Source organism: Microcebus murinus, chromosome 10, assembly GCF_040939455.1.
Source record: "Microcebus murinus isolate Inina chromosome 10, M.murinus_Inina_mat1.0, whole genome shotgun sequence".
In the NCBI taxonomy this organism is placed as follows: domain Eukaryota; kingdom Metazoa; phylum Chordata; class Mammalia; order Primates; family Cheirogaleidae; genus Microcebus; species Microcebus murinus.
The window spans coordinates 43,191,229-43,208,564 of NC_134113.1; the positions used below are offsets into that span (position 1 = coordinate 43,191,229).

General features: G+C 35.9%; 1 protein-coding gene across 1 annotated transcript in view; it reads right to left on the reverse strand.

Annotated features, from left to right (window-relative positions):
- The window catches only part of TRHDE (thyrotropin releasing hormone degrading enzyme), a 385,264-nt gene that overhangs the window by 249,077 nt on the left and 118,851 nt on the right, over positions 1-17,336 (reverse strand). The gene's annotated exons all lie outside the window — the stretch shown is intronic.

A 17,336-nucleotide genomic window follows, 5' to 3' on the forward strand; every position in this document is an offset into this window, starting at 1 on the left:
GTGTAGCATTTCTAGGAGCTTAGGAAATAAAGTTTTGAAGCAGTGCATGATCAAGTCTGCCATATACTATTGAGGGGCCACATAAAATTAGGTCTTTCAGTTGACCATTAGACAGAAACCTTAGAATCAATGGCAATACTCAAAGCCTAATTAAAGTGAGCCCAAAGGACAATGGAAAATAAACAATGGAAACTCTACAGAAAATACTCTGAAAAATACTCTATTAAATAGGTTCAGAGAAATCATAGCTTTCGGGGAAATTAAGGTCAGGAGATGTTTCTTGTTTGTTTATTGGTTAAAGACAGACTATATTGAAGCCTGTTTGTTTAAAGATATCTCAGCTGGAGGAGGGGAGACCTAATGATGCAAGACAGAGAAGATAAGTTCAAAAGCAAAGTCCTAAAAGCAACAGAGGATAGAGGGTCAAGACCATTTGTGGAGGAGTTAGCCTTATGTGTGTGCACAGAAAATTCATGCATTGTCCCATGAGGGGAGGTAAGGTATATAGTACAGATGCAGGCAGATGGGAGAAGCACATTTACTTCTGAGTGCTCTTTTTTAAAAAAATGAAATAAGTATATAGGTCATTGGCTGAGATTAAGGGAGTGAAAAAGATGTGAGATTGTTGTCTTGGAGAGAGCAAAATGATTACAGGAATATAGAATGATTACTGTGCAGCATTAAGGGCTCATTTAAGTGTGTGGTCAGAAACTTAAATTGAATATAATGATCAAGTCGATGCAGGCACATAATTGGCATAGAGTAGAATTTAACAAGGGTGGGGGTTTTCTCAGATAAGAATAAAAGAGAGGAACAAAAGGGTTGAAGATAGAACTGAGGAGATTAAGGCCTCTCAAGGGTGTCAAAACGATTATCAACGTGAACACTGAGGCCACCAAGAAGGGTGACAGAGGAGTGGTAGAAAGAAAGGCAGTATTCTAGGATCATCAATAATATAATTAGGGGTTGGGGGAGAAGTTTTGGGAGATGTTGATCAAAGGCTACAAAATTTCAGTTAGGAGGAATAAGTTCAAGAGCTCTACTATAAAAAACCGTGACGACAGTAACAATGTCACGTATTTGTTATGAGAGTAGATTTTAAGTATTCTCACTGTGAAAATATGATAACTATGTGAGGTAATACATATGATAATTAGCTTGATTTAGCCATTCCACAATGTATACATATTTCAAAACATCATGTTGTAAGCAATAAATATGTATAATTTTTATTTGTCAATTTTTTTTTTTGGTACAAAAACATCATTTGGTGAAATACAATCCGTGGGAGACAACAACACATGAATTCAAACAAGATGTGGAAACAGGAGGTGTACTTCATTTGCATCCACTCAGATAGCTAAAGTTTTTAAGAAGATGGTGGGGAGAAATGGTAACCTGGAAGTAACTCTAAAGAGCAAGGATGACACCTAGCCCACTTAGAGGCTTGTATGCTGTAGGGTGTAAAAGAAAAATCAACCATCCCTGAGAGTGCCACAGGGAAAAGTGTGTCTTCAAGATATAGCCAAGTTTCAGTAAGAGTTAAAAAGTAAACAAAACCTTCAGAAAAGAAGTTAAGGACATAGGGGAATTTGCATAGGGGAGTTCTGAAGAGTAGAATGCAAGAGTCTAGACACAAGTAAAATTGAATCAGATTAAGGAATGAGTCAATGTGATGAGAGATGCCCTGGGATGCTTGAGATTATGATGATGTTGATGATGATGATGATGATGTAGTTGAACAGGATTGATCACCTCTCAGGGGCAGGCTAATAAATATAGTTATGACTTTCTTCTTTGTACTGATCTCTTAGGAAGTTGGTTATGGTGTTGGGAGTTGAAAATAGTGCAAGTCATGCCAAGAATAGTTGCTGCTTTCTGGATCTCCTTTAAATCCTGTTGAAAGTGGCATCTTCAGAATCTACTGTTACTTGGATTATAAATCAAATTTCTCTGTATTTAGAATTTGAGAGCTCAGAAAGCATTGTCTTGTCCCACTTATTATGCCCCAGTGACTATTCACAAATTTAAATTAAGCATACTAAAATAAGCCTGGTAATATTTCATTTTAAGGTCTCCAAGTCAATGCAATTAATTGTCTAAACTATATTTGTTAAACTTTTGCCAACCTCAGTGCACACAATGAGTAATGTATACCCAAGCATAATCACATGAACCAAGTGTACACATTTACAATTACAAGTTGTAATTCCCGTCCATTCATTCTCTCCCAGTCAAGGATTGTGGAAAGCAAATACGTGAGAGTTGTGTTGACACATTAAGCATGATTCTACCATATTGTTTCTTAGGCAAGGTTTTGCTCTGTTGCCGGGGCTACAGTGCAGTGGTGTCATCATAGCTCACTGCAACCTCAAACTTCTGGGCTCAAGTGATTCTCCTCCCTCAGCCTCCTGAATAGCTGGGACTACAGGAAGTCACCACTACACCTGGCTAATTTTTATTTTTAGTTTTTTTTATATGAACAGGGTCTCACTGTGCTGCACAGGCTGGTCTCAAACTCCTAACCTCAAGTGATCCTCCCACCTAAGCCTCCCCAAATGCTAGGATTATAGGCGAGAGCCACTGCGCCCAGCTGACTTCACTATATTTTTGAAGTTGAAAAAAAGTCTTGCTAACAGCAAGCTTTCATATTTTCGAGAAATTCATAGTAACATCTTTGTGATACTTGTAACAGTTCACATCTGAGCTCAACATTGTAAGATTCACTCTCTAGGCTCAGTACAAAAAACATGTCAACTGTAACACAGCATTATATCGATCAAAATAAATCAACCACCACCCAAGAATGAGGATCAGCATATTTTCTTTTTTGTGATCATTTATTTGTAGTTTTCTTCATCTCATATCTTCAGTGACTGATATGTTTGACAACAGATATACAAAATCTGACACTGTGGAAACAGATCCTCAATTTTACCATTTGCTAGGTTTAAAAATGTGACACATTCTGAAACATATTTTATGTTCCCTGAGATTGACTGCTTGCTTATGCACTCCTCTCCCCACCCTTGCCTCATGCCATTCTGCATTTCTCAGGGATAACTCTACAACAACATGAGGACCACCAAGCTCCCATACAGGCACTGTAATGGCCTAGGCATGAGCCTTGGTGACCTTAGTACTTAGAAGAAAAGCCTCATACCAATAAAAATATTAACTATTATTATTAGGTATATAGATCTGAGATTTAATTCCAATTGCCTGATTTCAATGTCTCTATCGTCAGCCATTACACTGTATCTTCCTTCTTAATTTGAAGCATTATTAGAGGTTGCAAAGAAAAATGAGTGTGATAATCCTAACAAAAAATCAAATTTCTCTGATATTATTCACCTCAGGTGAAAATGTGAAATAAATTGCATAAAGTGACATAAAAGTTTTTGTGTGGGCCGGGCGCGGTGGCTCACGCCTGTAATCCTAGCACTCTGGGAGGCCGAGGCAGGTGGATTGCTCAAGGTCAGGAGTTCGAAACCAGCCGAGCGAGACCCCGTCTCTACTAAAAATAGGAAGAAACTAATTGACCAACTAAAAATATATATACAAAAAATTAGCCGGGCATGGTGGCACATGCCTGTAGTCCCAGCTACACAGGAGGCTGAAGCAGTAGGATCACTTGAGCCCAGGAGATTGAGGTTGCTGTGAGCTAGGCTGACGCCATGGCACTCACTCTAGCCTGAGCAACGAAGTGAGACTCTGTCTCAAAAAAAAAAAAAAAAAAGTTTTTGTGTGAATATGTCATACAGGATATAAATATGTAAAATCCAAAGCATTAATATGCAATCAGTATAAATAAACAAATGTGTATACAAATGTGTAGCATGTAGTTTTCAAATGTATGTATTAATAAGTTGATATAAACATGTGTAGTGTATAAGATATAGTATATAATTATTTATTAATACAAATGTAAATTCCATTAATGTATGCATTCTTCATATATTGATGAGCAAATGGATACCCTTAAGAAGAAAAGACTGTACTATTTATTTTCAATCTGTCAGTTCAATTTGATTCTCAAGCATATACAAAAATGTAGAAAAGTAAATCTCAGGCTTTTGAGGATTTGTAATTTTTGTATTGTTAAACTAAAGAGGTTATCAAGTAATACAAGGTTCAACAAACTACAGTCCATGGGTCAATTCTTGTTTATCTGCTTTAGCAAATAAAATTTTATTGGAATACACATTCCTTCATCTATATGCTGTCTATGGCTGCTTTCTTGTGATAATGGCAGAGTCGAATAGTTGTAACTGAGATGGTATAGTTCAAAAAGCTGAAAATGTTTTCTGTCTGGCCCTTTACAGCGAAAATTTGATGACCCCTGTGATATTGATTATGGAGACTTCTTTACATGATTAAAACTCTTTCTAATCACAGATGTTTTCACTATAAATGAGAGGGAAGAATGACACAGAGTGACAGATAATTTAAGAAGGTAAATCACTAGTTTCTACTTAAATGATTAAAGTAATTCAGGCAAAATGGAATTGCGATGGAAAGCCCTGAAAAATCAGCATCGTAGCCATAATCTTCATTTTAGCCATTTCCTCATTGGCATCCCACCACAAATCTTGGTAAACAATACTAAAGAGGACCCAAGCCCATATATACATAGTCAGCTCAGGCCTCCATAACAAAATACACCACCATGACAAAATATCATAGACAGGATGGTTTAAACAACAGAAGTGTTTTTCTCATAATTTTGAAGGCCAGAACTCTGAGTTCAGAGTGCTAGCAGGATCAAGTTCTGGTGAGAGCTCTCTTCCTGTCTTCTATTAATAGACAACTACCTTCCTGCTGTGCCCTTACACATCAGCCACAGCAAAGAGAGAGATCTCTCCTCATCTTCTTAGAAGATCACCAGTCATATCAGATTAGAACCCCACCCTAATGACCTCATTTAGCTATAATTAAATTTCCTAATTATCTCTCAATTACCTTCTATTTCCGGGAGTTTAGAACTTCAACATACAAATTTTGGAGAGATGCAATTCAGTCCATAGCAATAAGTATAAGAAATTATACCCAAATTTCTGCTTATGGACATGGAATGTTAGTTTTGTCCACTAGAGAAGTTTGGCTCATGAAGTTTCATGCCATTTACCAGCTACCTTTATTAATATTAATAAAAATTGACAGGGTATATCTCAATGTATTTAAGAAGCTAAATGATCCTAGACATCATCAACCTACCAATTATTTTACAGCTTAGTGAATATTTTTCAGTCTGTAAAAATAAAAAGAATTGCTAAACAATTTAAAAGCTAAAAAACATTCTATTCTATACTATTGAAGACATCCTCTAGGTCATTTATGAATTATTTCTCATATGAAGACAGAACCCATAAGGGGGAAAAATAAAGCCAATAAAGAATAAATCTAAGTTATAAACCATTAAAATTCCTCCAACTGAAAAATGGCATTTGGGATTCACCCTCTTTCAAAATTACCCTTTAAAAAGCTTCAGAAATGCCCTGAAGGCTTCATTTACAACTACCATATTGGATTTGCTCTGCTGTGTACTGCAACCTCCCTTATAGGCTAAAGTTTGTTTTACACTTCAGCCTGTTTTACATTTCAAAGTACATAAGCAGCAGTATCAAAATTTTCAAACACAGTAAAGAAAGATTTTAAGACTAAAAGGTGGACCAGGAATATATTTTCCAATTGCAATCTCTCAAAAAGTTTTAATCTAAATCCTAGATTCCCCCACTGTCATGGTGGATAAAGAGATAAGTTTAAAACTTTTTAAAATAGCTGATTTTATCAAAAATAACTCATTATCAAAAATGATGATATCACTTTTATATTACCTGAAAATTTTTTTCTAAGAATTTTTTTTTCTTGTAATAATCTCTCAATATCCATCCAAGCTGAATTTTATATGGTTTGTTGAGGATTTGCCTCCTACATTAGAAAAGAAAGTGAACAAAATAAGTGCACTCACTTGGGTTAAAATAGCACCTCCACTTCTCATCCCACAAAATTACAAGCAGATATTTCATAGTTTACAGCCAGGATTTTTATTACCCTTCATTATCTGATAAGCTCATAAGACCTTAATGCCAAAGATAAAGGAATAATGCCCCGATTATAATAACCACTCACAGTTCCTAAACCGTGGAATCTTATAATCAATCAGCAAGTAACCATGGCATATTTTTACAATGGAAAGGCTGAAAAATTCTGAATTGGATAAATAATAGTCAAAATAACACTGGAAACAAAATGAAAAAATGTATTTTGACTATTTCTCTTATAAAGCGTTTTGCTTTAATTCACTTTTAGAAGCTTAACCCTAATTTACATAAGTATCCCACAGTCTCAGTTTCATGAAATGAAGCTATTTTGAAAAACCTTCTGATCTCAATATACACTATTTTAGCTCTCCAGTTTATTAGAATGGTCACCTTTCTTTTAAAATTGCCCGATTGGCATTGCTTCTGTCAGCAGTAATCTCTAGCTAGACTTTAATGAAATCGTTCCTCCCTTTCTCTAGGGCTTTGTATTGTTATTTGGCTATAATTAACTCCAGATTGACCAATGGCCAGTGAAGGAGGCAACTCACTCCAAAAGGAGGATTATTACAACCATTATTTTGTTCTAAATTAGCTGCTCTGTTTAGAAAATACAAATTATTTATCTTGCTATGTTAATTTCAAATAACCAGGAAAGAGAGAAGTATAAAAAGATTGGTGTCTTTCACTGTTGCTACACAGGAAAGTAAACCACATGGGGAAAAAAAAGAAAGCTAATGGTTTTTCAAGCTTGTCACAATCTTTTTAAAGGTAGTTGAGAGAAACTGACATCCTGCCTTCATTTGAAATCTTATTGTAATATACTAAATCCTGTTGGTTCTCCTTTCAAAATTTATCCAGAATCTGTCCACTACTTACCACTCCACTACTACCATTCTGGGCAATACATACCATTATCTCTCAGATTAATGTAGAAGTTTCTCTCTGCTTTGGCCTTTACTCCCATCCTCAACAGTCTGTACTACATGAGGCAACCAATGTGATTCCTTAAACATCTAAGTCACACTAGATCATGCCTGCTATGGACTGAATTGTGTCCCCTCAAAAGTCACATGTTGAAGATATGACCACTAATATGTTAGTATTTGGAGATGGGGATTTGGGAGGTAATTAGGGTTAGATGAGATCATAAAGGTGGGGTCCTCATGATGGGATTAGGACCCTTATAAGAAAAGATATCAGAAAGCTTGCTCTCTCTCTTCACCACGTGAGAACGCTGCAAGGAGATTGCCATCTGCAAGCTAGGAGGAGAACCCTCACCAGAACATGAACATGGTGGCATCCTGATCTTGGACTTTCAGCCTCCAGAATGATGAGAATATCGATCTCTATTGTTTAAGTCACCCAGGCTATGGTATCTTATTACGGCAGCCCAAAAGTGACTAGGGCAACACCTCTGCTTTAAATGAAAGTACATGTCTTTGAATGGCCAGCCAACAAGGTCCTTCACAATCTGGCATAATTGCTTTGAAGACTTCAGTTCACCCTCATCTCAGTCTCACTCACTCTGCTCCAGGCACACTAGTCTCCATTTGACAAGTCAGATATCCTCCTTCTCAGGGTTCTCTCATTCTTTCAGATTTTTACTCAAGTATCATTTCAGGAAGGCATTCTCTAACCATCCACCTGTTTAATACTGCAAATTCCTCCCACCAACAACGTTTTGTTTTGATATTTTCTTCTCTGCTTTATTTTCTCCATAACACTTTTCACTTTCTAACTATATATATATATATAGTTATAGTTATAGTGTGTATAGTTATAGTTTATGTGTGTATATATACACATATATATATTTGTCTGTCTTTTTCCCCCACTAAAATATAAGCCCAGTGAGGACAGGGATTGTTGTCTTTTTTGTTAACTGCTGATTGTCCAGTACCTAGTAGAATGGTATCTAGAATGTATTAGATATTCAACAAATGGTTGCCAAATCTAAGAATAAATGTTGTTCTCATTTCAAAGAACAAAGAGGAGAATAATACTTATTTCATTTTCAGATTCCAAATCATTCCAGGTACAAAGCATAACTTCTTAGTAGCCTCACCAAAGGATGATAACCAAACCAAATAATACTAAACCAAAACCTCATTACTTCTTCCAGATACCTATTCATTCATTTTTCACCAATGATTCCCTTTACATGGATACTTAATGAGAAAATGGCTGCAACTATTGCTGAGTTATCTTTCATTCCTTCCATTTTTATTTACTATAATAAAAGGAGTTCCCTTGGCAGTTTATAAGGTACATCACCATTATTGCTTTGTTTATTCTGTTAAAAAGAAATAATATTTTATTTTATTTACAAAGTTGCTAACGCTTTGCCTTCTCTTCCTCTCCTACATGGTGAAGATGGATAAAATAGGAAGAAGTTGGAAATTACTCATTCATTTAACAAGTGTTAATTCAGTGCCTACCTTGGGCTAGGAACTATTCTTGACAGAGGAAAGAGAGCTGTGAACAAACAGACACCTCTATCTGTCCTCATAGAGGACAGAGGAAAGGGATAGGGACAGATAATAAAGAAAATAAATAATAAATAAAATACAAGTTAGGCAACATAATGAAAAATACTATGGAGAAAAGTAAATCAAGGAAGAGGTATTGGAAGTGGCCAGTAAGGCTGCAATTTAAATAGACAGGTCAGAGAAGACCTCCCTAGAAAAGGTGATATTTCAGCTATGCATATATCTGAAGGAAAAATGCTCTAGGCTAGGAGTGGGGAACCCGCAGCCTTAAAGCCACATGTGGACTTCTAGATCCACATTAAAAGGATTTGTTCTGTAAAATTTGGATTCAGCCAAAAGGCTGTACTTAAGGCCCTAGAATCCAGGCTGAGGACAGGGCAAGTATCAATACAAAGGCCTTGGGCTGGAGCATGTTTGGCATGCTGGAGAAACAGCAAGAAAGGCAGTACAGTTGAAATAGAGAGAGAGCAGGAAAGAAATAGATGTTAGAGCAGCAGCAAAAGGCTGGATCATGCAGAGTCTTACTAGCCAAAGGAAGAATTCTGGATTTTATTCTATGAGTAATGGGAAGCCACTGGGATGTTTGAACAGGAGAATAGCATCACCACATAAATCTAAGATCCTTCCACAAATCTCTGTGCATTCAAACATCTTATGTTCGCATACCTCTTTAACTTCAAATTTCATTTAGGTTGAACTCTTGACCTAAGCAAAAAAGCATGGCAGTTGGAATGAGAGTAGTAGCTATGGAAATGGTGAGAAGTGATCAGATTCTTGATATAGTTAGAATATGGAGCCAAAAAGATTTGTTGATGGGTTGGATGTGTGATACGAGAGAAAAAGAGTCTAAGTCCAACACATTCTAGCTAAACTAGTGGTTTAAGATCTCCAGATTTAAACATGTTCAAATTTAAACATGTTAATTTAATATATTCATTAGGCATCCAAATGCAGACAATATAGAAGTCTGGAATTGAGGAGAAAGAATCATACTGAAAATGTAAATTTAGGAATCATTGGTATTAGCAGTTGATGTTTAAAGAAATGAGGCTGGATAAGGTCACCAAGGGAGGTCACAAGTAATATAAGTGGTAAAAAGGAAAAAGTTCCAAAACCTGAGTCCTAGGGGACACAAGTATTAAGCAGCTAGAGAAGTGAAAAGCAGTGGGGGGAGGGAAGACTTAAAAAAAAATGGCCAACGAGTAGAAGAAGAAAATAAATAAATAAATTAAATTAAATATTTTGTTCTGAAAGACAAACGAAAAACTATTTTGAGGAGTTGGGGAGAACAACTGTGTCAGACGCTGCTGACAGCTCAAGCTAAAGACTGAGAATTGACCACTGGATTTAGCAATGTAGAAGAATTTTTGAACTTGAGAAGTTTTAATATAGTGGTAGGTAAAAAATCCTGATGTAACATGCATTCAAGAGACAAGGGAAAGAAAGAAATTGGAGTTAGTGCAGATGGACAACCCTTTTAAGCAGTTTAGCTGTAAAACGAAAGAGAAAAATGTGTCCATCACCGGAATGAGTGGGCATATGTGTGGTTAAGTTGAGAGAAATAGCACCATATTTTTAATGCTGATAGGGAAAAATCCAGTAAAGAGGGAAAATTGAAGATTGGGGAGAGAGAAGGGAGAATTGCTGAAGTGATGTCCTTGAGCAAGTGAGAGAGGATGGAATGAGGTGCACAAAAGGAGGGGGTGTGCACTACCAACACGCCTGTTGATCCACAGCAATAGGGGAAAAGGCAGAGTATAAGGCACAGGTTTACACAATGACCAAATAGGAAGATGTGGAAAACGGTTATATCCTAACTTAATGGCAAGGTTGTAATGGCCAAAAAACTCTTGGATATGTAAAACAGTGCCTTGGAAGCCTCCTCATAAATATTCCTTAAGTTAAAATTCTGACTGAATTAGTGAAAATATGCATAGGAATAAATCGAAAGTTGTGAATGTCTGAAACTCCAAAAACTAGAAAAGGAGGAAGGCAGTAAGCAAATTGGACATGTAACAATATTGCCAAGCTAGCAAAATAATAATAATAATTTTTTAAAAAACCTTCTCTTCAACTAGATTTTAAGCTTCTAGTAGAAGAGACCACTTATTATCATTGCTGGGTACAATGTATGTACATAGTAACTACTCGATAAATGCTAGTTGAATTAATTCAGTCCTATAGTCAGTTTGCATTGCATTAAATTCTCTACTCAGTGCACTTGTGGTTTGCTAGTTTACAGCCATAATAATCTAATGCATTATTCCTACTAAAATGCATTGTTTTCATTGATTTGTTTCATCTTTATGGCTCTGTTTATTTCTCTCTCTTTTTTGCATTAGTGGTTAAATATTATAAACATTGGTATCATATATATGTTTTGTTTGTTAGTATGGTCTTGAAAGTATACAGCATATAATAGCTGCAAAATAGCTTAACAAGAACAGTTAAATGGCCATATTATAGAATAATTAATGAAGGGATAAACTGCCTTGTTAAATTGTGTTAAAATAACTATTAAATATTGAAATAACTATGTCCGTTTTAATAGTATTTGGTGTTGTCTTAGCACAAATGGTTGTAAGAGTAGAAGTTACAAACACATAAAAATATTTCCCTTTGAAAGAAATGATAACTGCTTTTTTGGTTTATGAGAAAATCAGCATATGAAAGATTTTTCAGAAAAAATTATCTTCATAAAATTCAGAAAGAGTATTTAATTTTAAGGGGGGGAGGATAATTACTTCTCTATTGTACTCGGTAAAATAGGAGGCTAAATACTGCCTCACCTAATTTTCTAAGAAGGTACTCATATTGTTAATTCAAAGAGAGATACCTCAGTTAGTTTTCACTGAGAAACCATACACTTGAATAGCTCTGCCCTAAGATCAAATATTTTGAGGAGCTCTGCTTGAAGGAAACATTTTGAGAGTGAATTCACATTATATAGAATTAGAATAAAGAGCCCCCAGAGATTTTATTTTAGAAAACAATATTACTTAAGGCCATAGACAAAACATTCACATAGTACTCAGTACTTACCTAATCATAGCTAAAGCAAGAAAAGCCATACTTAAAAAATAAACATTAAGAAAAGTCTCAAATAATTCAACTATGAGATGTATGATTAAGATGGGCATAGTATTATATAATTATCATCTCAAATTTAAAATAACAAGTATATACACTAAAGAAAAAAAGCACATAACCACAGAGGATAAAATGTTTAGTAGTCAATACTATTTTTTATTTTTATAAAAAATTTAGCAATACAAATATTTTTTGAAAAGCTTTACTACTTGTAAGGAGCAAATCATTATCACTTTCATCATCATCATCACTATCATCACCACTGTAATAAAGAAGTGGTTGTGTCTATTATATCTTAAATAAAAATAAATTATTTAAGCTAGCCTCTCCTATTCATGAACTTCATAGGGCAATTTATTCCATAATTTATCTATCCCATTACAGAAAAAACTGTTGACTTTGTCAACCTGATACATAGGTCCCAAGGTATCCATGGGCTTTCCCTACTACACAATTCTCAAAATGACCTCTTTTTCCCTTTCTTCTCCACCTCCAATTAAATTCTTGACTCTTTTGTCAAGACCCAAGTAAAAATAAGGCTTCTCTGTATGTGCATTTCATGTCTACTGCATTGTACAATGATCCCACACTCTTAACATGGTACTAAATATTTACCCTACAAACTCTTGGTGCTTGATTATATTCAATATTGTGTGAGTCTCTAATCCATTAATGTCTATAAATATTGTATTCTCTCCTCAACAAAACCACAATCTCCTTGAGGGAAGACATTCTTGTTACAATTCTTGTTACCTGTGCTCCCTTTATAATCACAGTACTGGGCCAAGTAGGTAATGAATTCTTCATAAAATTCATGGTGTCTTGAAGAAAGCAATCAAGCAAACTCTTTTAGGAAACATTGATTTACAAATTACAGAGTGGCAGCAAAAGGAAACTGAAAACTATCTGCCATAATTAATTAAAAACTAAATAGGGTGAAAAACAAAATATTCCAATACAAACCTGAGTTATTATATCTTCCACCTAATTAACTTATAAAACATCTATGATGAAAACACATCTGCAATACTCAGATATATCTTCAGGTTGATAAACTTATGAGTTATAAGACGTACTTGCTTCACTTTTATAATTTTTCAAGTTTTCTATAAAGATCATGTATTACTTTTATAATCAGTAAGAAACTAACAAGATTTTTATTACATTATTCATCTAACAATCACATTATCTAGTTTATTAAGGCAATTTATATTTTAATCTCTGAAGTTTCAAAATTTCTGAAATCTGTTTCAGCAGAATCACGAGACTTTGGAGCCAGACAGGCTAGGTTTGAAGTCCAAATCCACTAATTCCTGTTGTGTGATCAAACACATTAATTGCGGTGGCTCTCGTCTGTAATCCTAGCACTCTGGGAGGCTGAGGCGGGTGGATTGCTCGAGGTCAGGAGTTCGAAACCAGCCTGAGCAAGAGTGAGACCCCGTCTCTACTATAAACAGAAAGAAATTAATTGGCCAACTAATATATATAGAAAAACTTAGCCAGGCATGGTGGCGCATGCCTGTAATCCCAGCTACTTGGCAGGCTGAGGCAGGAGGATTGCTTGAGCCCAGGAGTTTGAGGTTGCTGTGAGCTAGGCTGACACCATGGCACTCACTCTAGCCTGGGCAACAAAGTGAGACTCCGTCTCAAAACAAAAACAAAAACAAAAAAAAACATTAGTCATTGAGTTCCTAAATTTCCTCATCTGGAAAATGAGAAAATAACAGGTACTAATTCAAAAGGCTCTGATAAAGATTACGTGGGTTAGAATGTTCAAAGCCCTTAAAAGTGGCTCACATTTAGTAAACACAAACACAATTGTCATTGTTGTTATTGCTGTCAATATGTTTTTAGGATAAGAAGAAGATAATTTAATTATTTATATGTCCACAACAACCTTCTTTTAAAGTGACACTTCATACCTCTGAGAGTTCTCATGAAAATAGGGCACATAGACATGGAAAGGATTGCTGTTATATCAAGTAGGCAATATACCTTTCGCTACAATTTAACACCAAGAAATAGAAAATCTCTGCAAATCTCATACACATAGTTTTAACTACCTAATCTAAAGATTTAAAAACAAATATTTGCACAGTGTTCACTGGTTGCTTATTTTGGTATAACAATGATAAAAGCATATCTTTGTGGAATAAGGAAAATAAATTATTGTCCTAACAGCAAGCATCAGAATTCCTCTTAGGGAACTATTCTGATAAACTAGGTGTCAGGTGGAAACTCAAACCCTTAGAGAGGAACTTGCATGAAATGAGGTCACAGTAGAGGGAGTTAAACTATTCAGCATTAGAAATAAGAAAGAATTTGAGAAGAAAAAAGAGAAAAGTAAAGGTATCCCAGAATTTATAACAGAACACAAAAAATGACTTCTAGGAAAAGGAGGCTGCAATACTAAATTTTAAGATTTGGGTTGGATTTTACTGTTTGTTTCATTTGTTTGTTTTTCAATATAATACCCTGACATTCACACACAACAACATCCCCTCCAAAGCTTCAGTAAACTCAGGGAAATTGGTAGAGAGTTTTCTTACTTATTTATTTATTTCAAATTTTGTTTTTTTAAATCCAAATCCAAAAAAGAGGCAAATTCCATACTCCCTTGACATGGTTTGGACAGGGACAACTCATGAAGTAAGAATGCTATCACACTTCAGCAGAAACAGTTCTTCTCCAGAAGTGAATATTAAATTCCACAGTGGTCCACTGTCTCTAGTAACTGTCTCACCCCCAGCCCCCTTCCCGTTTGCTCTTGAACACACCTGCCAGGGCTTTGTTCTATTAACAGAACCCAGTCATGTCAAGAGCACTAGTGACTGTCATACTGCTAGATGAGGACTGAAAATTAACCATTAACCATCTAACTTGATTCACCACAATTTATTATTTACTTTTTGTAATGTTTTCTTCGCTAGATGCCCTAGACACCACATACACACACAGTTTCCTTGATACCTCAACTACAAGGTGCCCCAAAAGTCACCATACAAAGGAAAAGTCGTGTAGAATTTTCTAATGACTACTTTGTAAATAAAGGTACATTTATCCACAATTTCCCGTTTTCCCTACGTATGGTAACTTTTGGGACACCCTGTAGATGCTTCCTCTCAGTGGCCTTTACTGATTCCTCATCTCTCTAACCTCTGAGCATTGAATCAGTCAGTCCCTCCTTGTCCCTATTCTCTTTCCTATCTGCTCTCACTGCCTTGGTAATCCCATTCAGCCTCACAGCTTTGTATTTCACAGTATGCTGGCAAATGTATATCTCTAGCCAGATTATTCCCCCAAATCACATGTTTATAAGTTTGACTGTCTACTTGGATTTCTTAACAGACATCAACATGCCACCTAAATGTTTAATAATCATGTCAGTCTCAACAATTATCTCCTTTCACAATCCTTCTGTCTCAGTAAATGGTAATTCCATCTTTCTAGTTCTCAGGCCCAAAACTTTGGAGTTGCCCTCAGCACCTCTCTTTCTCTTATATTTCATATCTTGTTCATTAGTAAATTCTGTTGTATCTAACATATATATATATATATATATATATATATATATAGAGAGAGAGAGAGAGAGAGAGAGAGAGAGAGAGAGAGAGATGGACCACTTTTGACTACTTAACCATTAACATCCTCATCTAAGCAACCATCATATTTCATAATTTTGTCATAGCTTCTAAACTGCTATGCCTCTGTCTTTTCCTCCTACCTCAGGGCTTCTCAACCTCAACACTTGAAATTTGGGGCTAGAAAACTCCTTGTTGTGAAGGGTTACCCTGTGCATTATAGGATGTTTAGCAGTATCCCTGGCCTCTACTAACTAAATGCCAGTAGCATACTCCCTACTCACCCCAAAGTTGTAACAAACAAAAATGTCTCCAGATATTGAAGGACAAAGTCACCCTCAGTTGAAAACCATTGCCCAGCAGTGTATTCTCAACTTGGCCACAGAATGACATTTTATAACATAAGCCAGATTATATAATGCCTCTGCTCAAAACTCACTGATAGATTTCCATCAAGAAAGAAAGAACAAAAGAAAGAAAGAAAGAGCTGAAGTCTTTACCACAGCCTGCTGGCTCTCCATGATCTGCCAGCCCCTCCATTACTGCTTGACCTCACCACCTCACTCCTTTACTCACTCTGCTCCAGTCAACTTACCTCTTTGCCATTCCTCAGCTACACCAAGAAAGCTCTCACATCAAAGTCTAGGGGTATTTTGTTCCCTCTGCCTATAGTCCTTGTCTCATGATATGCACTGGGATTACTCCTTCACTCCCTTAGAGTTCATCACTCAAAAGTCACCTCCCAGTGGAGCCTTCCATGGTTGTCCATTTTAAAAACTCAGCCTCCTTCCCATGCCCCATTTGCCCCACACACTTCCTATCGCTCTGTTCTAGCGTTGGTTTTAATGGCACTTATCTATATGCTACATGCTACAAATGTTGCTATGTCTCCACCTGATAAAATGTCAGTCCCACCAGGGAAGGGATTTTTGCCTTTTTTATTCACTGCTGTACCTGCTTCACATAGAAAAATGCCTGTGATAGGCACTCAATAAATGCTTCTAGAATAAATGAGGGAAGGCAGAAAGGGTAAAGCAGGTCTTAAAAACCATCTTACATAGATCCAAAGGATCAAGGCAGTCTCAGCTTATATCTAGAATACATCTACATGCATCATTAACAAAGACTAAGTTGGTTTCCATAGAATTTATTCAAAATATAATTCATTATGTACAGTGGAAAGCAAGGATTTGTCAAAGTGTGTCTGTGCTTAGGGATTTTTGGTAGGGGGTATTTAGAAAACATATTTCCAAATACATTATCATACAGTTCTAAATATGTATAGATACATGAAATAACTAAAATTTTAAGAGAAATTTTATAAAGCACCATGGGCTGCAGTAACTCCCCTAGATATATAAAAAGGAGTATGCTGGGACAAGTCAAATCACTCAATTATATACACCATCAGGCAACTTAACAAGTAATAGTAACAGTGAACAAAGTACTTTTCTACAGATGAAAGCCTGCATGGTTCAATTGTGAGTGAAATAGAGGAATAGAAATGCTTCCTGCTGCAAGCTGACAGTTACATGGAACCCCCTGAAGTTATAAATTGAGTTCCTCTGCTAATTACTGGTCTGAATGGGACAGAGAAAGATCCACATTTTATTTCTTTTGCTGAACTTGCAGCCTAAGTACTTGTGAATTTTACATTAGGGTCAAGCTGGGAAGTTCCCAGTTGGTTGTACCTGGAGTAGATAACAGTGGCATCTTCCATGCAAATGAGGTCAGGTATTCCTTTCTGCCTTGGGTGACTACAAGGGAGATTTCAGTGTAACAGATTCTAATAGGGAAGTTGATAAAGAGGGGAAAACAGAACAAAACAAAACATTGATCCTATTCGAAATAAAATTTTGCCTGTGGATTCTAAGTGCTCATGTTTCAAAAAGATCTCCAAATTTTGTAACATCACTCATAAAAATTGTATGGCATACTTATTGATAACAATATCAACTATTCTATCAACTTTTTAAACTAACTATTCATTGTAAGACCAATAAAGCTACACAGCAGGCAAGTACTTTAATGAAATAGGCCCAGTTCTCCAGGGAGGAGAACTTGTGGTTCAAACACTAACACTTTTGATCTAGTAAGCACTTTATTCTTGCCAATGAGGAATACCTTTTACA